This window comes from Salvelinus alpinus, chromosome 25 (genome assembly GCF_045679555.1).
Source record: "Salvelinus alpinus chromosome 25, SLU_Salpinus.1, whole genome shotgun sequence".
In the NCBI taxonomy this organism is placed as follows: Eukaryota; Metazoa; Chordata; class Actinopteri; order Salmoniformes; family Salmonidae; genus Salvelinus; species Salvelinus alpinus.
In genome coordinates this window covers 27,587,627-27,608,725 of record NC_092110.1, presented here as the reverse complement: position 1 = coordinate 27,608,725, position 21,099 = coordinate 27,587,627, and the positions used below count along the sequence as shown (strand labels likewise).

The 21,099-nt window shown below is 42.7% G+C and overlaps 1 long non-coding RNA gene across 1 annotated transcript in view; it reads left to right on the top strand.

Annotated features, from left to right (window-relative positions):
- Positions 1-18,007, top strand: part of LOC139553757 (uncharacterized) — a 41,028-nt gene extending 23,021 nt beyond the window's left edge. Inside the window, exon 2 of the long non-coding RNA XR_011670722.1 lies at positions 17,667-18,007. This is a non-coding gene — a long non-coding RNA (uncharacterized lncRNA). The remainder of the gene's footprint in view (positions 1-17,666) is intronic.
- The last annotated feature ends 3,092 nt before the right edge of the window (positions 18,008-21,099 follow it).

Below are 21,099 nucleotides of genomic sequence, written 5' to 3'. Positions count from 1 at the left end.
TTCCTATGGGGCGACATGTCATTGTAAATTGTTTGATGTAAACACCAGCTTTTAACTGTTAAGGGTTAATGCCACAAGGTCAAGGTTAGGCTTGCACAGATCGGGAGGACCTTAAGAACATTCCTGAGGTGAAATTGTGCTTTTAACCTTAACGGTTCTCTCTCTGTCTCCCAAAAGCAAATAAAATTGACATGAGGTCAATAGGTCATTTGGGTCCGTCTTCTTGTAACGGTCGCTGCGCTCAGACCGAACGAGCTACGGTCAAGCGGGGCATCTCGTTGAACTCGGCACGGCCTGGACATAATAGTAATACCGTTGCAGGCTTTGTGTGTCTTTAAGCACCGTACTTTTTCACTCCATCCTTCCTTTTTGTGTGTGTGTGTTTGTGTGAGAGAGCTGTCTGTTGGGAAAAATGACTGATTACAGTTCACGAGGGTTGTCTAATCACACAAGTGAAGTTTTGAAAAGATCTGACCTTTATTACCCTTCAAACCTGACCCTATGCACCATTTTAAGGTACTTCCAGTTGACATAGGAAGCTGAACGTGAACACATACCCTCCTTGGGGTAGGCTCTTATATAATATTGAGCTTTAAGTCTTTATGTTAAGAACTGACTTATTAACAGAGGGTTAAATGAGTGTGTGTTACTTCATAAAATCACATAAAATCACAGAATTCTCGCAGAGCTTCGAGACCCACTTTAAAAATGTTCGTGTGAACAAACTGCAACTGGATCTGTGATTTTTTAGAAAAAAAAATTCCTCTTCGTGAACATCACCAAATGGACAATGTACTATTTCTCTTAAATTACGATAGATAAACGGCAGTTTTTTTTTTCCCTGACACCGTACGCTTATGTACTTTGACGTGAAGCGGTCAAATCGCACCCTACTTTTCGTTTTTGACCTTTGATCCCAGAAAAATGGCCATAACTCAAAAAGCGCCGAAGCCTCGACGCCATCTTGTTCGGGGCCAACTTCCCTTTACTCCAAACCTACGCTCGCCGAGTTTCGTCTTCGAAATATTTTCCGTTTAGGAGAAAAGGCCGCGCTCGTTTGCCCCGTGTTCGTGCGCCTGCAATATGATTTATTTTCCGCCTTGTGGGAATTTTCGAGAATGCGGGGAGCAAGTCAAAAATTTGTTATTTTTATAAAACGGCGACCGAAAGTCCGAAACGATTTCCGACATGACTTCCCGAAAGAGCTCCCCCGCGCCCTCGGCCCGACGCCGTCCGCGATTTTCCCGGACGAAGTCGGACGTCAGGTAAGGGACCGTACATTTCCAATGGGAGAATCCTCACCGATCATACGGCTCCCGTACCAGATGTCCCTTAAGGTATGTCAGTATGTTAAAACAGGGGCCTTCAACATGTCAATATGTTAAAGCAGGGGCCTTCAATATGTCAATATGTTAAAACAGGGGCCTTCAACATGTCAATATGTTAAAACAGGGGCCTTCAAAATGTCAATATGTTAAAACAGGGGCCTTCAACATGTCAATATGTTAAAACAGGGGCCTTCAAAATGTCAATATGTTAAAACAGGGGCCTTCAACATGTCAATATGTTAAAACAGGGGCCTTCAACATGTCAATATGTTAAAACAGGGGCCTTCAACATGTCAATATGTTAAAACAGAGGCCTTCAACATGTCAATATGTTAAAACAGGGGCCTTCAACATGTCAATGTGTTAAAGCAGGGGCCTTCAACATGTCAATATGTTAAAACAGGGGCCTTCAACATGTCAATATGTTAAAACAGGGGCCTTCAACATGTCAATATGTTAAAACAGTGGCCTTCAACATGTCAATATGTTAAAACAGAGGCCTTCAACATGTCAATATGTTAAAACAGGGGCCTTCAACATGTCAATATGTTAAAGCAGGGGCCTTCAACATGTCAATATGTTAAAACAGGGGCCTTCAACATGTCAATATGTTAAAACAGGGGCCTTCAACATGTCAATATGTTAAAACAGGGGCCTTCAACATGTCAATATGTTAAAGCAGGGGCCTTCAACATGTCAATATGTTAAAGCAGGGGCCTTCAACATGTCAATATGTTAAAACAGGGGCCTTCAACATGTCAATATGTTAAAACAGGGGCCTTCAACATGTCAATATGTTAAAACAGGGGCCTTCAACATGTCAATATGTTAAAACAGGGGCCTTCAACATGTCAATATGTTAAAACAGGGACCTTCAACATGTCAATATGTTAAAACAGGGGCCTTCAACATGTCAATATGTTAAAACAGGGGCCTTCAACATGACAATATGTTAAAACAGGGGCCTTCAACATGTCAATATGTTAAAACAGGGGCCTTCAACATGTCAATATGTTAAAGCAGGGGCCTTCAACATGTCAATATGTTAAAACAGGGGCCTTCAACATGTCAATATGTTAAAACAGGGGCCTTCAATATATCAATATGTTAAAGCAGGGGCCTTCAACATGTCAATATGTTAAAACAGGGGCCTTCAACATGTCAATATGTTAAAGCAGGAGCCATCAACATGTCAACATGTTAAAGCAGGGGCCTTCAACATGTCAATATGTTAAAACAGGGGCCTTCAACATGTCAATATGTTAAAGCAGGGGCCTTCAACATGTCAATATGTTAAAACAGGGGCCTTCAACATGTCAATATGTTAAAACAGGGGCCTTCAACATGTCAATATGTTAAAACAGGGACCTTCAACATGTCAATATGTTAAAGCAAGGGCCTTCAACATGTCAATATGTTAAAGCAGGGGCCTTCAACATGTCAATGTGTTAAAACAGGGGCCTTCAACATGTCAATATGTTAAAACAGGGGCCTTCAACATGTCAATATGTTAAAACAGGGGTCTTCAACATGTCAATATGTTAAAACAGGGGCCTTCAACATGTCAATATGTTAAAACAGGGGCCTTCAACATGTCAATATGTTAAAGCAGGGGCCTTCAACATGTCAATATGTTAAAGCAGGGGCCTGCAACATGTCAATATGTTAAAACAGGGGCCTTCAACATGTCAATATGTTAAAGCAGGGGCCTTCAAACATGTCAATATGTTAAAGCAGGGGCCTTCAACATGTCAATATGTTAAAGCAGGGGCCTTCAACATGTCAATATTTTAAAGCAGGGGCCTTCAACATGTCAATATGTTAAAGCAGGGGCCTTCAACCTGTCAATATGTTAAAGCAGGGGCCTTCAACCTGTCAATATGTTAAAGAAGGGGCCTTCAACATGTCAATATGTTAAAGCAGGGGCCTTCAACATGTCAATATGTTAAAGCAGGGGCCTTCAACATGTCAATATGTTAAAACAGGGGCCTTCAACATGTCAATATGTTAAAGCAGGGGCCTTCAACCTGTCAATATGTTAAAGCAGGGGCCTTCAACCTGTCAATATGTTAAAGAAGGGGCCTTCAACATGTCAATATGTTAAAGCAGGGGCCTTCAACATGTCAATTTGTTAAAACAGGGGCCTTCAATATGTCAATATGTTAAAGACGGGGTCTTCAACATGTCAATATGTTAAAGCAGGGCCTTCAACATGTCAATATGTTAAAGCAGGGGCCTTCAACATGTCAATATGTTAAAGCAAGGGCCTTCAACATGTCAATATGTTAAAGCAGGGGCCTTCAACATGTCAATATGTTAAAGCAGGGGTCTTCAACATGTCAATATGTTAAAGCAGGGATTTTCAACATGTCAATATGTTAAAGACGGGGCCTTCAACATGTCAATATGTTAAAGCAGGGGTCTTCAACATGTCAATATGTTAAAGAAGGGGCCTTCAACATGTCAATATTTTAAAGCAGGGGCCTTCAACATGTCAATATGTTAAAGAAGGGGTCTTCAACATGTCAATATGTTAAAGACGGGGTCTTCAACATGTCAATATGTTAAAGCAGGGGTTTTCAACATGTCAATATGTTAAAGCAGGGGCCTTCAACATGTCAATATGTTAAAGCAGGGGCCTTCAACATGTCAATATGTTAAAGCAGGGGCCTTCAACATGTCAATATGTTAAAGCAGGGGCCTTCAACATGTCAATATGTTAAAGCAGGGGTCTTCAACATGTCAATATGTTAAAGCAGGGGTCTTCAACATGTCAATATGTTAAAGCAGGGATTTTCATCATGTCAATATGTTAAAGCAGGGGCCTTCAACATGGGTGGGGGGGGGGGGGGCTCTAATTAATTTAGGAAATCTGTTCAAAATATTCCCATACATAGATATATGTAATCAAGGTTTGAAATGATTATGTCTTTGTCAAATACTATATCTGTTTGGGGTGCAGTGTACAAATGGCTGCATTTAGTTGGGGACCGCTGTATTAAAGCAACCAAAAACATGTTTTCATTTTCAACCCTTTTCCTTTGCTCTGGAGGCTAGTGAACACATCAACTTTGAGGAGAGTTAACCTCTGCCAAGTCCCCAACAACTGGATGTTCCGGTTTTCAGGGGAAATGGAACGAAAGCCTGTGACGCAGATTTTGCTTTTGGACATTTTCAAGGCAAGACTCAATCTTAACTCCTCCACATTTACTGGATTGGTTGAAAATGGCAGAAGAGAACCTCCCCCAACAGCTTTTTTCCCCTCTCGTCAAGACCATTATGTAGGGGATCTAGTTTCAGCCATTTATTTTATGCCTGCTATGTTAGTTCAGAGGAGAGTTAATCAGAATCTCTTCATTGAATTGTGGGTTTTGATTTGTAGAATGTGTGTGTTGCTGTAATATAAGGAGATCCATCTGCATTTCAGTATTCCTCGGTACGGTAGTAAGCTATACAGTAGGTCCGTTTCAAGTCGCCTCAGACACCGGGAGCGCTGGGCACACAGACTGGAGACAGGAGACGACGATAATTGGCAGTGGTGCTGGACAGCTCGCAGACAGCTCCCAGTGCTGAAAAGGACAGACAGGAAGATTGGGGAGAAACCAGCGTCACGTCACCACGTCAAACTCTAGCCGTGAGATTGTAAGAGGCGGACGAGAGAGAAATAGCAGGCAGTACACACGAGAGGTGGGAGAGAGCTATTGACTGGTTGAGGCAAGAGGGGTAACGGACAGTCAAACCACGGACCAATAGATTGGACCCAAATCCCCCCCCCCCGTAATCACGTTAATGAAATTAATCAGCAAATTAGCAGCAGTCAAATGTCAGAACGGGACACGGAAAGCTGAGGAGAAGTAATTAATGGAGCCGAGTGAAGGTGTAAGGAGGCAGACCGGCTGGAGAGGTGCCAAAGATCTGGATGGGAGGATGGTTGACAGTTGCAACTGGTTTAATTTTTATTTTCAAACAAAGGTAAATTGCTTTGTACAGTGCCAAAATCCCCAAAATGAATACACTTCAAGTAGCTATTCCAAACATAATTATCATAAACTCAAAGGAAACTGAACCCTTGTACTGCATTAGCTTAGCATATTAGAGTAGCATAGGCACTCCAGCTCTGAATGGCCTTGCCCGGTCCGTCAGGCTCTTTACATCATGACGATGTGGAACAAACCATTTTATCCATTAACTTCAACATTTACCAGTGTACATGTTACCTCATTGTACTTTTCATGCGTTCATCTTTATTATTTATACAATGATGACAAATAATATCAAACTTAATGACTATTAATTACATCTAGAAATACAAAAAATTACTGTCTTGAACTAGCCCATCATCAACAGTGGTGGGAACTCATTCATAAAAAGGGTCTGAATGCGTCGTCACTTCCGTTACAACACCCAGGATGAGACGAAGCAAATGGAATGCACATCACGGTAAGTACACATCTCAGCTTCTGAAATACAAACGCAGTTAACAACCAGATATTCACAGACAGAGGACAACATAACGACTCTTAAAAATGTTACGTGATTAGTCTAACCATGGACCAGAGATTGCTAAAATGTGTTGTTTGTTCTGTTACAGCTTACTGTGTGTCTTTCCCGGGCTCCCAAAACATCACGCTTACGGCACTCTGCTGCACATTACACACTGGCGCTCAATAAACTATTAACTTCTTGTCAATACGGGGGTGCTGTTTTCACTTTGGAAAAAATCGTGCCCAAATGAAATGGCCTCGTACTCTGTTCTAGATCATACAATATGCATATTATTAATACTATTGGATAGAAAACACTCTCAAGTTTCTAAAACTGTTTGAATTATATCTGTGAGTAAAACAGAACTCATTTGGCAGCAAACTTCCATATAGGAAGTGAAAAATCTGAAAACGAGGCTCTGTTTCAGGGCCTGCCTATTCAACTGGCTTTTATTTATCGATATGTATGCACTTCATACGGCTTCCACTAGATGTCAACAGGCAGTGGAAGGTGGAATGGGGTGTCTAGCTTGATCTGAGGCCGAACAAGAGCTTTTGGAGTGACAGGTCCGGTATTTCTTTGTCTTCGACGGCGCGCTGGGGAGCTCGACATTGTCTTCTGAAAAGCGTTCGGTATACACGGCGAATATCTCCGGCTCTGATTTTATTTGATACATGTGATAATAACATCATAAAGTAGTTTTTTTCAACCGAGTTTTATCAGTTTATTCAACGTTTATTGGGACTTTGAGTTTTTCGTTCTTTGCGCCAAGAGAGGATGGGAATGTTAGCAACCTTGGCTAGCATTGTGGCGCGAATTCGACAGAAGAAATGGACATTCTAAAACCAAACAACGATTTATTCTGGAAATAGGACTCCTTGTACAACATTCTGATGGAAGCTCAGCAAAAGTAAGAAAACATTTATGATGTTATTTCGTATTTCTGTGTAAAATGTTGACTCCTATTCTCCGCCGTTTTGGTGAGCGCTGTCTCACAATAACGCAAGCTGTATGTTATGGTAAAGTTATTTTTAAAAATCTAACACAGCGGTTGCATTAAGAACCAGTGTATCTTTCATTTGCCATACAACAAGTATTTTTATGTAAAGTTTATGATGAGTTCTTTGGTCAGATTAGGTGAGTGTCCAAAATATCTCCGGAGATTCTGGTGAATCGATGCTACGTATTCACAATGTATAACCAGGATTTGTAGCTATAAATATGCACATTTTCGAACAAAACATAATTGTATTGTATAACATGATGTTATAAGACTGTCATCTGATGAATTTGTTCAAGGTTAGTGATTAATTTGATCTCTATTTTGTCGGTTTTGTGCAAGCTATTTTTGCGGGGAGTAGATTGCGTTGTGTGTTTGGCTACTGTAGTGAGCTAATATAAATATATATTGTGTTTTCGCTGTAAAACACTTAAAAAATCAGAAATATTGGCTGGATTCACAAGATGTTTATCTTTCATTTGCTGTACACCATGTATTTTTCATAAATGTTTTATGATGAGTATTTATTTATTTCACATTGCTCTCTGTAATTATTCTGGCTGCTTTGGTGCTATTTGTGATTGTGGCTGCAATGTAAAACTATGATTTATACCTCAAATATGCACATTTTCAAACAAAACATATAACATGTTATACAATACATTTAAGACTGTCATCTGATGAAGTTGTTTCTTGGTTAGTGACTAATTTTATCTCTATTTTGTCGGTTTTGTGCAAGCTATTTTTGCGGGGAGTAGATTGCGTTGTGTGTTTGGCTACTGTAGTGAGCTAATATAAATATATATTGTGTTTTCGCTGTAAAACACTTAAAAAATCAGAAATATTGGCTGGATTCACAAGATGTTTATCTTTCATTTGCTGTACACCATGTATTTTTCATAAATGTTTTATGATGAGTATTTATGTATTTCACATTGCTCTCTGTAATTATTCTGGCTGCTTTGGTGCTATTTGTGATTGTGGCTGCAATGTAAAACTATGATTTATACCTCAAATATGCACATTTTCGAACAAAACATATAACATGTTATACAATACATTTAAGACTGTCATCTGATGAAGTTGTTTCTTGGTTAGTGACTAATTTTATCTCTATTTTGTCGGTTTTGTGAAAGCTACCTATGCGGTGGAAACATGGTGAAAATATGCGGTTGTGTGTTTGGCTATTGTGGTTAGCTAATAGAAATACATATTGTGTTTTCGCTGTAAAACATTTTAAACATTTAAAAATCAGAAATGATGGCTGGATTCACAAGATGTTTATCTTTCATTTGCTGTATTGGACTTGTGATTTCATGAAAATTATATTATATGATATCCCTGTCCCGTTAGGCTAGGCTATGCTAGTCAGCTTTTTTGATGAGGAGGATCCCGGATCCGGGAGGGTGATGAAGTAGAGGTTAAATATTACCTTGTATTTCGTGATCATATCTAAAACAGTAGATGGTGATGGGAATGAGAAACGTCACATTTCCTCCCGCTTCTGAAGACGGAGAATGCGACCTGTAGTCACATCTTGCAGGTCCACTCCGTCCGTGCGTCCCATCCACTTAGGAGCCTTCAAGGATGCGGGACAGGAAGTCAGCTAATTGTTTTGCAGATCTGGCCTGTAGGGAACAGTAAAATGAAAGGGCTGCATCTCCTGGTACCACCAGGTGATTCAGTTGTTAGAGTTTCTCATCTTGTGGAGCCACTGCAAAGCTCTATGGTCAGTCTCTAACACAAACTCTCTTCCCAGAGAGTACAGATTGTACGTCAAAGAGTCAAGGGCCCACTTAATGGCTAGGCAATCCATTTCAATAGTCAAGTACCTAGTCTCGTCCTCAAGCATCTTGTGAATGATGAAAACAATGGGCTTCAGCTCACCTTCACCCTCTTGCAGTAGGACCTACCTCGGACATGTCCGTTTGCAGCATGAAGGGTTATTCGAAGTCTGTCCTAACACAGCACCTCAGGTTTTGAAAGCCATTCTGGTCTCTTCGGTCCAGACCAGCTTCCTGTACCAGCCCCACTAACCCCATAAATTACTGTTTATTGGTAGTTGCAAGGGCTAACTTCTTTGGGGTAGGGGGCAGTATTTTCACGTCCGGATGAAAAGCATGCCCAGAGTAAACGGCCTGCTACAAAGCCATAAAAGCTAGAATATGCATCTAATTAATAGATTTGGATAGAAAACACTCTGAAGTTTCTAAAACTGTCTGAATGATGTTTGTGAGTATAACAGAACTCATCAGGCAGGCAAAAACCTGAGAAAAAATCCAACCAGGAAGTGAGAAATCTGAGGTTGGTCGATTTTCAACTCAGCTCCTATTGAAGATACAGTGGGATATTGGTAATGTTGCACTTCATAAGGCTTCCACTAGATGTCAACAGTCGTTAGAACCTTGTCTGATGTCTCTACTATTTAGTGGGGCCGAAGGAGAGAGGAATTAGTCAAGTCTGCCATAAAGTGACCATGCTCTGACCATGCGCGTTCACGTGAGAGCGAGCTTTGTTCCATCGCAATTCTGAAGACACAGGAATACTCCGGTTGGAACATTATTGAAGAATTATGTTAAAAACATCCTAAAGATTGATTCAATACTTCGTTTGTTATGTTTTTACGGACTGTAATATAATTTTTTTAACTTTTCGTCCGTACTTTCCGCTGGACCTGCCCGCGCGTCGTGAGTTTGTAAAGTGTACTGAACGCTATAACAACAAGGAGGAATTTGGACATAAATGATGGACATTATCGAACAAAACGAACATTTATTGTGGAACTGGGATTCCTGGGAGTGCATTCTGATGAAGATCCTCAAAGGTTAGTGATTCATTTTATCTATATTTCAGCTTTTTGTGAATCCTCTCTTTGGCTGGAAAAATGGCTGTGTTATTCTGTGAACAGGCACTCACCTAACATAATCGTTTGGTTTGCTTTCGTCCTAAAGCTTTTTTGAAATCGGACACTGTGGCTGGATTTACAACAAGTGTATCTTTAAAATGGTGTAAAATACATGTATGTTTGAGGAATTTTAATTATGGGATTTCTGTTGTTTTGAATTTGGCGCCCTGCACTTTCACTGGCTGATGAAGAGGTGGGACGCTAACGTCTCACGTACCCTAGAGAGGATAAAGAACAAATAGCATCCACCTTACCCAACTGTGGATGGATGGCACTCTCTCCAATGACAAACCTAAGGTACTCGACCTCCCGCTTGGAAAATACAAATGTTTTGGGCCTGATAGTGAGGCCCACCTCCTGGATTTGCTGGAGTACCTGCTGCAGGTAATAGAGATGGTCTTCCCAGGTCTAGCTAAAGATCACCACGTCGTCAAGGTACGCAGCTGCAAAACTCTGGGTGCCAGGGTCACAGTTCAACACTCAGACATCATTTACAAATTAAGCATTTGAGTTTAGTGAGTCTGCCAGATCAGAGGCAGTAGGGATGACCAGGGATGTTTTCTGTGAATTAGACAATTTTCCTGTCCTGCTAAGCATTCAAAATGTAACGAGTACTTTTGGGTGTCAGGGAAAATGTAAGGAGTAAAAAGTATAATATTTTCTTTATGAATGTAGTGGAGTAAAAGTAAAAGTTTTCAAAACTATAAATAGTAAAGTAAAGTACAGATACCCCCCCCAAAAAACTTAAGTATTACCTAAAAGTATTTTTTACTTAAGTACTTTACACCACCGGTCATGGAGTACCTGGCACCATATGGAGCCCAAATGCCATCACCGTCAACTGGAAGACCCCCATCGGCATCCTGAAAGCTGTGAGCTCCTTTGCCTCTTCTGACAGTGGGACCTGCCAGTACCCGTTACTCATATCCAACGTGGAGTTGAACCTCGCCTTCCCCATCTGTTCATTCAGGTCATCGATACGTGGCATGGGATATTGGTCAACTTTGGTGAGCTCATTCAACCCCCGGAAGTCCATGCAGAATCTGATGGTCCCGTCCTTCTTGGAGACGAGACCTTTTGGGCTAGACCACTCACTATATTACCTTTTGACCACTCCCATTCTCTTCATGACCTGCTGCCTCAGCACTGCGAGGAGTCTCTCCGCTAGCATTTTGACCGTACCCGAGCCCTGTCCTTTAGATCGATTTTGTGCTGGACCAGAGTGGTGTACCCAGGTGTCTCCTGGAAAAGCTCTGGGATCAACAACTCTCCAAGCTGTTCTTGCTGGTGAGGAGTGAGGTGTGATAGCTCTATGGGTGGTGGTGTGCTGATGGTCAGAAAGTATTGTTCAATGGTATCTTCTTCTAACACTGCACAGACGAACAGCTTGTCTTTACAGCCTCATCTCTGGAACTTAACTCTTTCAATAGGTTGATGTGAATCTTTTGCACTTTCCTTTCTGGCATGTGAATCTCATATGTCAGAGGTGCTACCTTGCATATAACCTCATATGGACCATGCCGTTTGGCCAGCAGCTTTCTCTCATGTGTGGGGAGCAACAGCTACACCTGCTAACCTGGCTCAAAACTTCTGTCCCTTGCTTTGCAGTCATACCGTGTTTTCTGGCTCTTCTAGGCTTTCCTCATGCTGTCCTGGGTCAGTGTGGTCATCTGCTCCAGCCTCTCCCTCATCTGAAGCTCATACTCCAACACATTCTTGCTCCCACCTCTTGGTCCTTCCCAGCTCTCCTTGAGCATGTCATTTGAACACTCACTGGATGACCGTAGGGAGAGAAAAAAATGGGTGCTTGTGGCACTTCTCTGTAAAGAGCAGGTACGGCAACCGCTGATCCAAGTCATCTCCTGCTTGAGAGACAAACTTGCGTAACATACTAATCAGGGTCTGGTTGAAGCACTCAACCAAACCGTCTGTTTGCGGATGATAGGGTGTGATCTTTATAACCTTGATCCCCAACAGCCTGTACACATTTCTGAGCAGTTCTGAGAGGAAATTGGTACACTGATCTGTGAGGACTTCCCTAGGCATGCCTACTCGTGATAAGAACTGGATGAAGCAATTAGCAACCTGCCTAGCCTCAATATTTCTCAGTGGAAAGCTTCAAGGTACTTGGTGACATAATCACAAATAACCTGTATGTATCTGTTCCCTCTCTTAGTCCTGTCTAGAGGGCCCACTATGTCCATACCTATCCTCTCAAATGGGGTGTCCACTAAGGATATAGACTGGAAGTTGGAGGGTGGAAGTCTTCTCCCTAAGGTAAGCTGACACTCAGTGAATGTTTTGCAGAACTGTTTCACCTCTGCGTCTTGCAGTGGCCATGTACGAGGCTTGAGATCCTGTTTAGGGTCTTCTTACCACCTAGATGCCCTGCCCGTGACACCGCATGGCCTAGGGTCAAGACAGTCTGTCTCAAGGATGCTGCCACTGTCAAGGCTTCTACACCATCCTTGACCTGATACAAAATGCCCTTCCCAAGGATAAACTTCCCCTCTACTGAGCTATCTGCGCTCCCCTGATTTCCCTCATCAATTACAAAAGCTTTCTCAAGCCATGGCTTTAAGCTAGTGTCATCTTGCTGTGACTTGGTAATCATTTCTGGAATGGTCATGTCTAACCCTGGCTCTGAATGAAGTAACGGAACCTGGACCTCACTCACTGTGCTGTCTTTCAATTTGTACCTTCTCTTTTCCATCCTGGACTTCCGAGACTTCCCTGGCTTAGCCTCAATCTCCTCATCATGAAACAATACCTTTCTGAGGGTTTCCCTAGCACTCTGAGACCTTGAGGCAACATTACAGAGCTTTGCCTGGGGCAGAAGGTCAACGTCCTTTCCTAACACCACTCGGTAAGGAAGATTAGGGACTAGAGCAACTTGGAAGAAAAAAGATTGACCATCTACAGTAACAAAAACTTTGGTAGTGGGGTATATTACCTCATCTCCGTGAACACAGCATATTCTGACCAGGGCCTGATCCTGCTACTCCTCCATAGGGACCAAACTTTCAAGCACCACAGTTTGTGAGCTGCCTGTGTCCACTTGGGCATGTGGATCATTGACAAGAGGCTTGACTGTGTGCTCTGGCAGGGAGGGTGCTAAGTCTGGCATGGTAGGTCTGGGCACATAGGACTGTGACTTCCTAGCTGGGCAGCGTGGCTTGGTATGTCCTAACCCCCCCCCCCCCCCCCCCCCCCGCCCCCCCCACAAAAGTGACACTTCAGTTCCTGCCTGCTGGAGCTGTCACTTGGCCTATGGTAATTACTAGTGTAAGTACTAGGATTAGTAACATGGGCTTGACTAGGATAAATACTAGGCATCACGACCCCGATCATCCCCATCAGACTTGCATGTACTTCTGGCTCATTGGTTCCAACAGCCGGAGGTGGTTCTCTTGGCTCCTTTTCTGGCGGCAATGAACACTTCAGCCAGCTCAGCTGCCTTCTCAGCTGCCGTCTTTGGGTGATACTCCCTAATCCAGACCTCCATCTCTGGACTCATCATTCTCATGAACTGCTCTAGCACCATGATTTCTGAGGTTTGATTGACATTCTTGCTTGCTGGTCTGATCCACTTATAGTATAGGTCCCTCAGCCGGACATACATCTCTCGTCGTGTCTTGTCATGTAGGATTTCAGTGGAACGGAAACGTTGTCTGTAGGTGTAGCATTGATTTCGAAACTTCTTCAACATGGACTCCTTTACCTTGTCATAGTTCTCTGTGTGCCTGTCGTCTATTCCCACATAGGCACTTTAGGCTTTTCCTGTCAGCAAGGGAATAAGGCGCATAGCCCACTCTTCTTCAGGCCAGAGTCATGCTGCCGCCATTCTTTCAAACGTTGTCAAGAAATGTTCAATATCATCTTCTTTACCTTGGGGGAGGAGCCTTGGAGTCTTGAAGTCAGCCATGGGTGCTTATTGTCCTGGTTCCTCGTCATCCTCTTCATCATCTTCCTCGTTCTCTTGCTCATCTCCGTCTTGGCCATCTCTCCCCTGGAGGAACTGTCTCTGAAAGGTTCTCCATCGCTTCTCTTGGCGCTCCGCTGACCTTTCCATGCGCACATCTCATTTGCCTTGGGATTGCAGTAGCGCTCTCACCAGGTCTGACAGTTCTGCAAGAAGCCCTTTTTGGGAGGGTGCTCCTACCTCCTCTGGGGGATCTTCAGTGTCCACTTCCTGGTCATGAATAGAATTGGCTGGTGCTGCCTCTTGATCAGTCTTCTCGGGTCCCATCTTGTTTGTCATTGTCTCGGCCTTAGCTACCTGGGCTTGGTTCTGTAAGGAGGCGGACTGGCTGGAGAGGTCTCTAAGTTGTCAAAGGACTGGACAGGATGGTTGACAGTTGCAACTGGGTTTATTTTTTATTTTTCAAGCAAAGGTAAATGACTTTGTACAGTGCCAGAATCCCCAAAATGAATAAACTTCAAATAACTAGTACAAACATATAATATATAATAAACATCTAATAAACTCAAAGGAAACTGAACCCTTGCACTGCGTTAGATTAGCATTTTAGACTAGCAAAGCTGTGAGGCAGGCCAGCCTGCTCTCTTGGCACTCCAGCTCTGAATGGCCTTGCCCCGTCAGTCAGGCCCCTTATATCATGATGATGTGGAACAAACCAACACATCCATTAACGTCAACATTCACCAGTTTACATATTACCTCATTTTACTTTTCATTTGCTAATCTTTATCAGTTATACAACATTGACAAGTGATATAAAACTTAATGACTATCAATTATGTCTAGAAATACACATGATCGCATTTTACTTGAACTAGCCCATCATCAACAGTGGTGGGAACTCATTCATAAAAAGGGTCTGAATGCGTCGTCACTTCCGTTACAACACCCAGGATGAGACGAAGCAAATGGAATGCACATCACGGTAAGTACACATCTCAGCTTCTGAAATACAAACGCAGTTAACAACCAGATATTCACAGACAGAGGACAACATAACGACTCTTAACAATATCTCGCGCATACGGCGCTCTGCTGCACATTACACACCAGTGCTCAATAAACAATTAAATAGTACCTTGTATTTCGAGATCATTTCTAATAGATGGTAACGGGAATGAGAACCGTCACAGATGACAAAAGCACCTACTGTACATCAGAAAAGAAGTGGCAGATATCCCATAATTCTTACTAACATGGGACCGGAACGGATGGTGTGGAAGGCGAGATGGAGTAGCCCAATTAATTCCCCCGAAAGTAGGTCAAGTTGTGAACAGCACCACTAGCCTCCTATAAACACAGTTCAATAAACACAGTTGAAACCCTAAACCGGAAATAACCCCTATGCCTTCTAATAAACCTGAAGACCTAACACATACACAAAACAAAATTTTTCTTACAAGACTCATCAATGAGATTGTGTTTTTAAAATTAATTTGAAGTTGTATTACATTTGCATCCCTAGCATGACTTCCTCCTGCTGAAGAGACAGGAAGCCAGCAGTCAGCTGTGGGATGCACCTCAAAACAACAACAACAAAAGCAGGCAATGATACTTCCTGCCAGGCGAAGATTGGTTGAAGTGTTCTGGCAAAACATGAGAGGGCTTGTACAGTAGAGTGTTGTGGTAATAAGGGAGAGGTAGATGGAGAGATACAGATGAAGGATCTTAATTTGATCACTCTTTTGTTGCAGAGAATATTCCTGCACAGCAGGAAATGTAGATGAGCTTCCTGATTTACATAAATTCACTGAAAACCCACAATAACACACGGTTTTATTACCAGTTTTGCACTTTTTAGGTAGCCTACTTTTGGCCAACTAATAGCCTAACCACAGATCAAGTAACATTAAGGACTAAACTTTAAAACCCTGTTGCTGCAGGTTTATTTTGCTGTAACATTATAGGTCAAATTAAGATCCTGCATCTGTAGAGGAGAGAGGGAGCGAGAGAGAGAGAGGTATAGAGAGAGAGAGAGAGAGAGAGAGAGAGAGAGAGCAAGTGAGAGAGAGAGAGGATGGGATGACAAATGTGTCTACTTTACCTGCAAACACAGCACATACACACAGCACAACACATCCTCCTCGGGACAAACAGACATGTGAGGACACACATGCAGACACACACGCACAAGGACTCACACACGTTCACATGTTTGCATGCACCAAGGCTTGTGCGCATGTACACATGGGACTTCAAATACACACATAAAGGAAATACATGGGCACTGAAATAGAATATAAAAACCAATATACACATGCAGCACATATACATTATGCAGAGACATGAACACACACACACACACACACACACACACACACACACACACACACACACACACACACACACACACACACACACACACACACACACACACACACACACACACACACACACACACACACACACACACACACACACACACACACACACACACACACATGCTCTCGACTGTATATGTCCTCCATCATTTATATTTCCTACTATTCCACTCCTCCTCCCAATCTCCCTCTTTCTCCTCCTCCTCTCTTTCTCTCTATCCCTCTCTGTCTCTCTCTCTCTCCTTCCTTCAGCAGTCTCTAAATCCATGCCATATGACCTTCTGTTGAATAGATAAAGAATGTGCTTATCAGTCATGCAAATGAGGCTGAATTCATTTTCCACAACAGATGGCCCCATAGATAATGATGATGGAGGAGAGAAAATTAAATGTCTCTTGCACGGTGGTCATGGCAACAAGGGCTTGGCGTAATATCAATAATAAGTGCGGCGCATAATAAGGTTGCCAGTCCTGTGAATCAAGGTCTGAGGCTGGATAAGGCAAAGGAGAACTCTGAAGTTTAGAGCCCTTCTTTTCCGCACTACCCACTCCACACTCTCACCCACCTTAACCCAGAACAGCAGTCTTATATTTTACTGCACACTTAAGTTTGCTTAATTACAATTATATGTATGATTCGTTATTTCATCTGTGGCAGAGCTACAATAGTTCAGATGAAAACAATGAATATGAAAGGCTTCTGAAATTACTCTTTAATTGCACATTGAAAAGAGGGAGTGAAGTGAAGAATTTTTCTATTTGTTCAACTCTGTTGGATTGCAGTCAACTCTCTCTCTCTTCCCTATCCTATTTTCCTCTTCTCTCAGTGTATCCCTGCATCTTCCTTTTTCTGTCATGTGGTTGTTTCTCTCTGTCTTTCTCCCCCTCCCTCTTATTTCTATCACAGTCTCCCCTCTATCTCCTTCTCTCGCTCTCTCCTCTCTCTTGGGATGCAGCATTGATGTAATAGCAGCATGCCTGCAGCCTGCAGATGCTGTCCTCTCTCTCCTCGTTCCCCGTCTCTCTCTCTCTCTCTCTCTCTCTCTCTCTCTCTCTCTCTCTCTCTCTCTCTCTCTCTCTCTCTCTCTCTCTCTCTCTCTCTCTCTCTCTCTCTCTCTCTCTCTCTCTCTCTCTCTCTCTCTCTCTCTCTCTCTCTCTCTCTCTCTCTCTCTCTCTCTCTCTCTCTCTCTCTCTCTCTCTCTCTCTCTCTCTCTCTCTCTCTCTCTCTCTCTCTAATAAACTTTGAAAAGGGAGAGGGAGAAATGGGAGGGGAGATGGATATGGAGCGAGAGATCTTACACACATACACACACACACACCAAATAGACAGACACAGACATACACACAGTTTTGTATTACTATACTTGCGAGGACTTTTTGGGAACCTACAATTGATTCCCATTAAAATTCCTATATTCCATAACCACTAACCTAAACTTTAACCCCTAACCCTAACTCCTCCTAAACCTAACCCCTAACACTAATTCTAACCCTTTTTCCTTTTTAGGCCTGGACAAATGTCCTCACTTGTCCGAATTCTCCTTGGTTTACTATTGTTATGAGGACTTCTGGTCCTCACCAGTATGGTAAATGTCATGCCCTGATCTGTTTCACCTGTCTTTGTGATTGTCTCCAACCCCCTCCAGGTGTCGCCCATCTTCCCCATGATCCCCTGTGTATTTATACCTGTGTTCTCTGTTTGTCCGTTGCCAGTTTGTCTTGTTTGTCAAGCTTACCAGCGTTTTCCCTGTCAGCTCCTGTCTTTTCCCAGCCTCTCTTTTTCTCACCCTCCTGGTTTTTGACCCTTGCCTGCCCTGACCCTGATCCCGCCCGCCTGACCACTCTGCCTGCCCCTGACCATGAGCCTGCCTGCCGTCCTGTACCTTTGCCTCTATCTGGATTTCCGACCTCTGCCTGACCTGACCCTGAGCCTGCCTGCCGTCCTGCACATTTTCCTCTGTTGCTGTAATAAACATTGTTTCTTCGACACGGTCTGCATCTGGGTCTTACCTTATCCTGATAATAAAACTAAAAAACACACACACACACACAGTGGCTTGAATCCGATGCAGAGCCTTGAGGAATAAAATGGGTTGCCACTTACACACAACACACAATTCACAGAGTCCGATTCACATTCGTTTTCATAAAGATGTACAAGCATTGCAATTGCAAAAACTGCTTATTGTGACTGAAATCCATAGCTGGAGACTCAGAATGTTAACAGTGTTGTTCAATGTTTAGTGGGAAGATCAAAATAAAAGGTCCCTATCCGCAGCCTACTAAGGTGATGATGGTAAAGTATATCACACCTGATATGGAATGTGTTTTGGTGGGTATGGGGGGAGCACATCATTAGCAGGTCACAGACCTTGAGGTCAGTGTTGTTCTGTAATGGTATCTCATTTCAAATCAAATCAAATTTTATTGGTCACATTCACATGGTTAGCAGATGTTATTGCGAGTGTGGTGAAATGCTTGTGATTCTAGTTCTGACAGTGCAGCAACTTCTAACATGTAATCAAAAAATTCCACAACAACTACCCAATACACACAAATCTAAAGGGATGGAATAAGAATATATACATATTAATATACATGGATGAGCGATGACCGAGCGGCATAGGCAAGATGCAATAGATGGTATAAAATACAGTTTATACATATGAGATGAGTAATGCAAGATATGTAAATGTTATTCATGTGGCGTTATTAAAGTGACTAGTGATCTATTTATTAAAGTTGCAAATGATTTCAAGTCTGTATGTAGGCAGCAGCCTCTTTGTGTTAGTGATGGCTGTTTAACAGTGGCCTTGAGATAGAAGCTGTTTTTCATTCTCTCGGTCCCAGCTTTGATGCACCTGTACTGACCTCGCATTCTGGATGATAGCGGGGTGAACAGGCAGTGGCTCGGGTGGTTGTTGTCCTTGATCATCTTTTTTGGCCTTCCTGTGACATCGGGTGGTGTAGGTGTCCTGGAGGGCAGGTAGTTTGCCCATGGTGATGGGTTGTGCAGAACGCACCACCCTCTGGAGAGCCTTGCGGTCGTGGGCGGTGCAGTTGCCGTACCAGGCGGTGACACAGCCTGACAGGATGCTCTCAATTGTATATCTGGAAAAGTTTGTGAGGTCTTTAGGTGAAAAGCCAAATTTCTTCAGCCTCCTGAGGTTGAAGAGGCGTTACGGTAGCTGTCACTATTTGGCCGTTGTGTGTGTCTTCACTGGCCCGTCATTAACCTTGGACATCTAGTCATGTTAGACAGTAAGGTGTGAAAGACAGAGCGAGAGGGGGACAGATAGTACAGCACAACAGTTCTATTTACTAGCTGCTGCCTGGCTAGCATTCTCTATGCTATCTCCGTACCGTCCCTCTCCTCTGTCCATGTCTCTTCTTCTCTCCCTCCATTTACTCTTTCCCTGTCTCCCTTCCTCTTCTCCCTCTCTACTCTCTCTCGCCTCCCTCATCCCCTTTCTTTCTCTCTTCCTCCCCCTCTGCCTCTCTGCATCACTCTCTCCCATCCCTCCCTCTCTCCAGCTCCATGCAGGCAGAGTTACGCAGACAGGGCTGTGTGTTGTGTTGTGTAGATGTTGTGGCTGTGGCTCACCAGGCAGCTGAAGTAAGAGAGAGAGAGAGATTCTCAGTGAGGTGGCTTTGAAGGCAGTCCTACTTTAACCACTCATGTAAATAATGCATCTGCAGCGGCTGAGAATACCTTACACACACACACACACACACACACACACACACACACACACACACACACACACACACACACACACACACACACACACACACACACACACACACACACACACACACACACACACACACACACACACACACACACACACACATGACAAAACATCCAACAAAAATCAGTCACAGCTTCTGCAGCTCTGACTCTTACACTAGGTACACCTATAGCTCATTCCTTGGCAGTAGTGCTGTAGATTACTTTATCACTGACCTCAACCCAGAGTCTCTCAGAGAGTTCACAGTCAGCCCATTGACACCCCTATCAGATCACAACAAAATCACAGTCTACTTGAACAGAGCAATACTCAATCATGAGGCATCAAAACAAAGGGAACTGAATACTATTAAGAAAAGCTATAGATGGATGGAAAGTAGTGTGGAAAACAACAAATTCAATCCTTTTAGACAACTTCCTGGGGGAAAAAAACGTTTCAATGTAATGTAAGGTGTAAACTTGGCAGAAGAAAACCTAAAAAGCATAATTGACCTCTCAGCTTCCCTATCAAATCTAAACATTTCAACAATGACAAATGGTTTGATGAAGAATGCAAAAACCTAAGAAAGAAACTGAGAAACCTATCCAACCAAAAACATAGAATCCATAGAATCTAACCACTTCTGGGAAAATTGGAAGATACTAAACAAACAACAACACAAAGAGTTATCTATCTAAAACGGAGATGAATGGATCAACCACCTCCAATCTTCTTGGTTTATAACAAAGAACAAACAGCAAAAACATATATATGGTCAAATACAAATGTTAGAATCAGCTATTAAAGACTACCAGAACACACTGGAACCCACATTTAATGAAGCTGCCAGTTGAGGACTTGTGAGACGTCTGTTTCTCAAACTAGACACTCTTATGTACTTGTCCTCTTGCTCAGGTGTGCACCGGGGCCTCCCACTCCTCTTTCAATTCTGGTTAGGGCCAGTTTGCACTGTTCTGTGAAGGGAGTAGAACACAGCGTTGTACAAGAGCCTTAATTTCTCAGAACAAGAATAGACTGACGAGTTTCAGAAGAAAGTTCTTTGTTTCATGCCATTTTGAGCCTGTAATCGAACCCACAAATGCTGATGCTCCAGATACTCAACTAGTCTAAAGAAGGCCAGTTTTATTGCTTCTTCAATCAGAACAACAGTTTTCAGCTGTACTAACATAATTGCAAAAAGGTTTTCTAATGATCAATTAGCCTTTTAAAATTATAAACTTGGATTAGCAAAACACACCGTGCCATTGGAACACAGGAGTGATGATTGCTATTATAGCCGTTTCCAGCTATAATAGTCATATACAACATTAACAATGTCTACACTGTA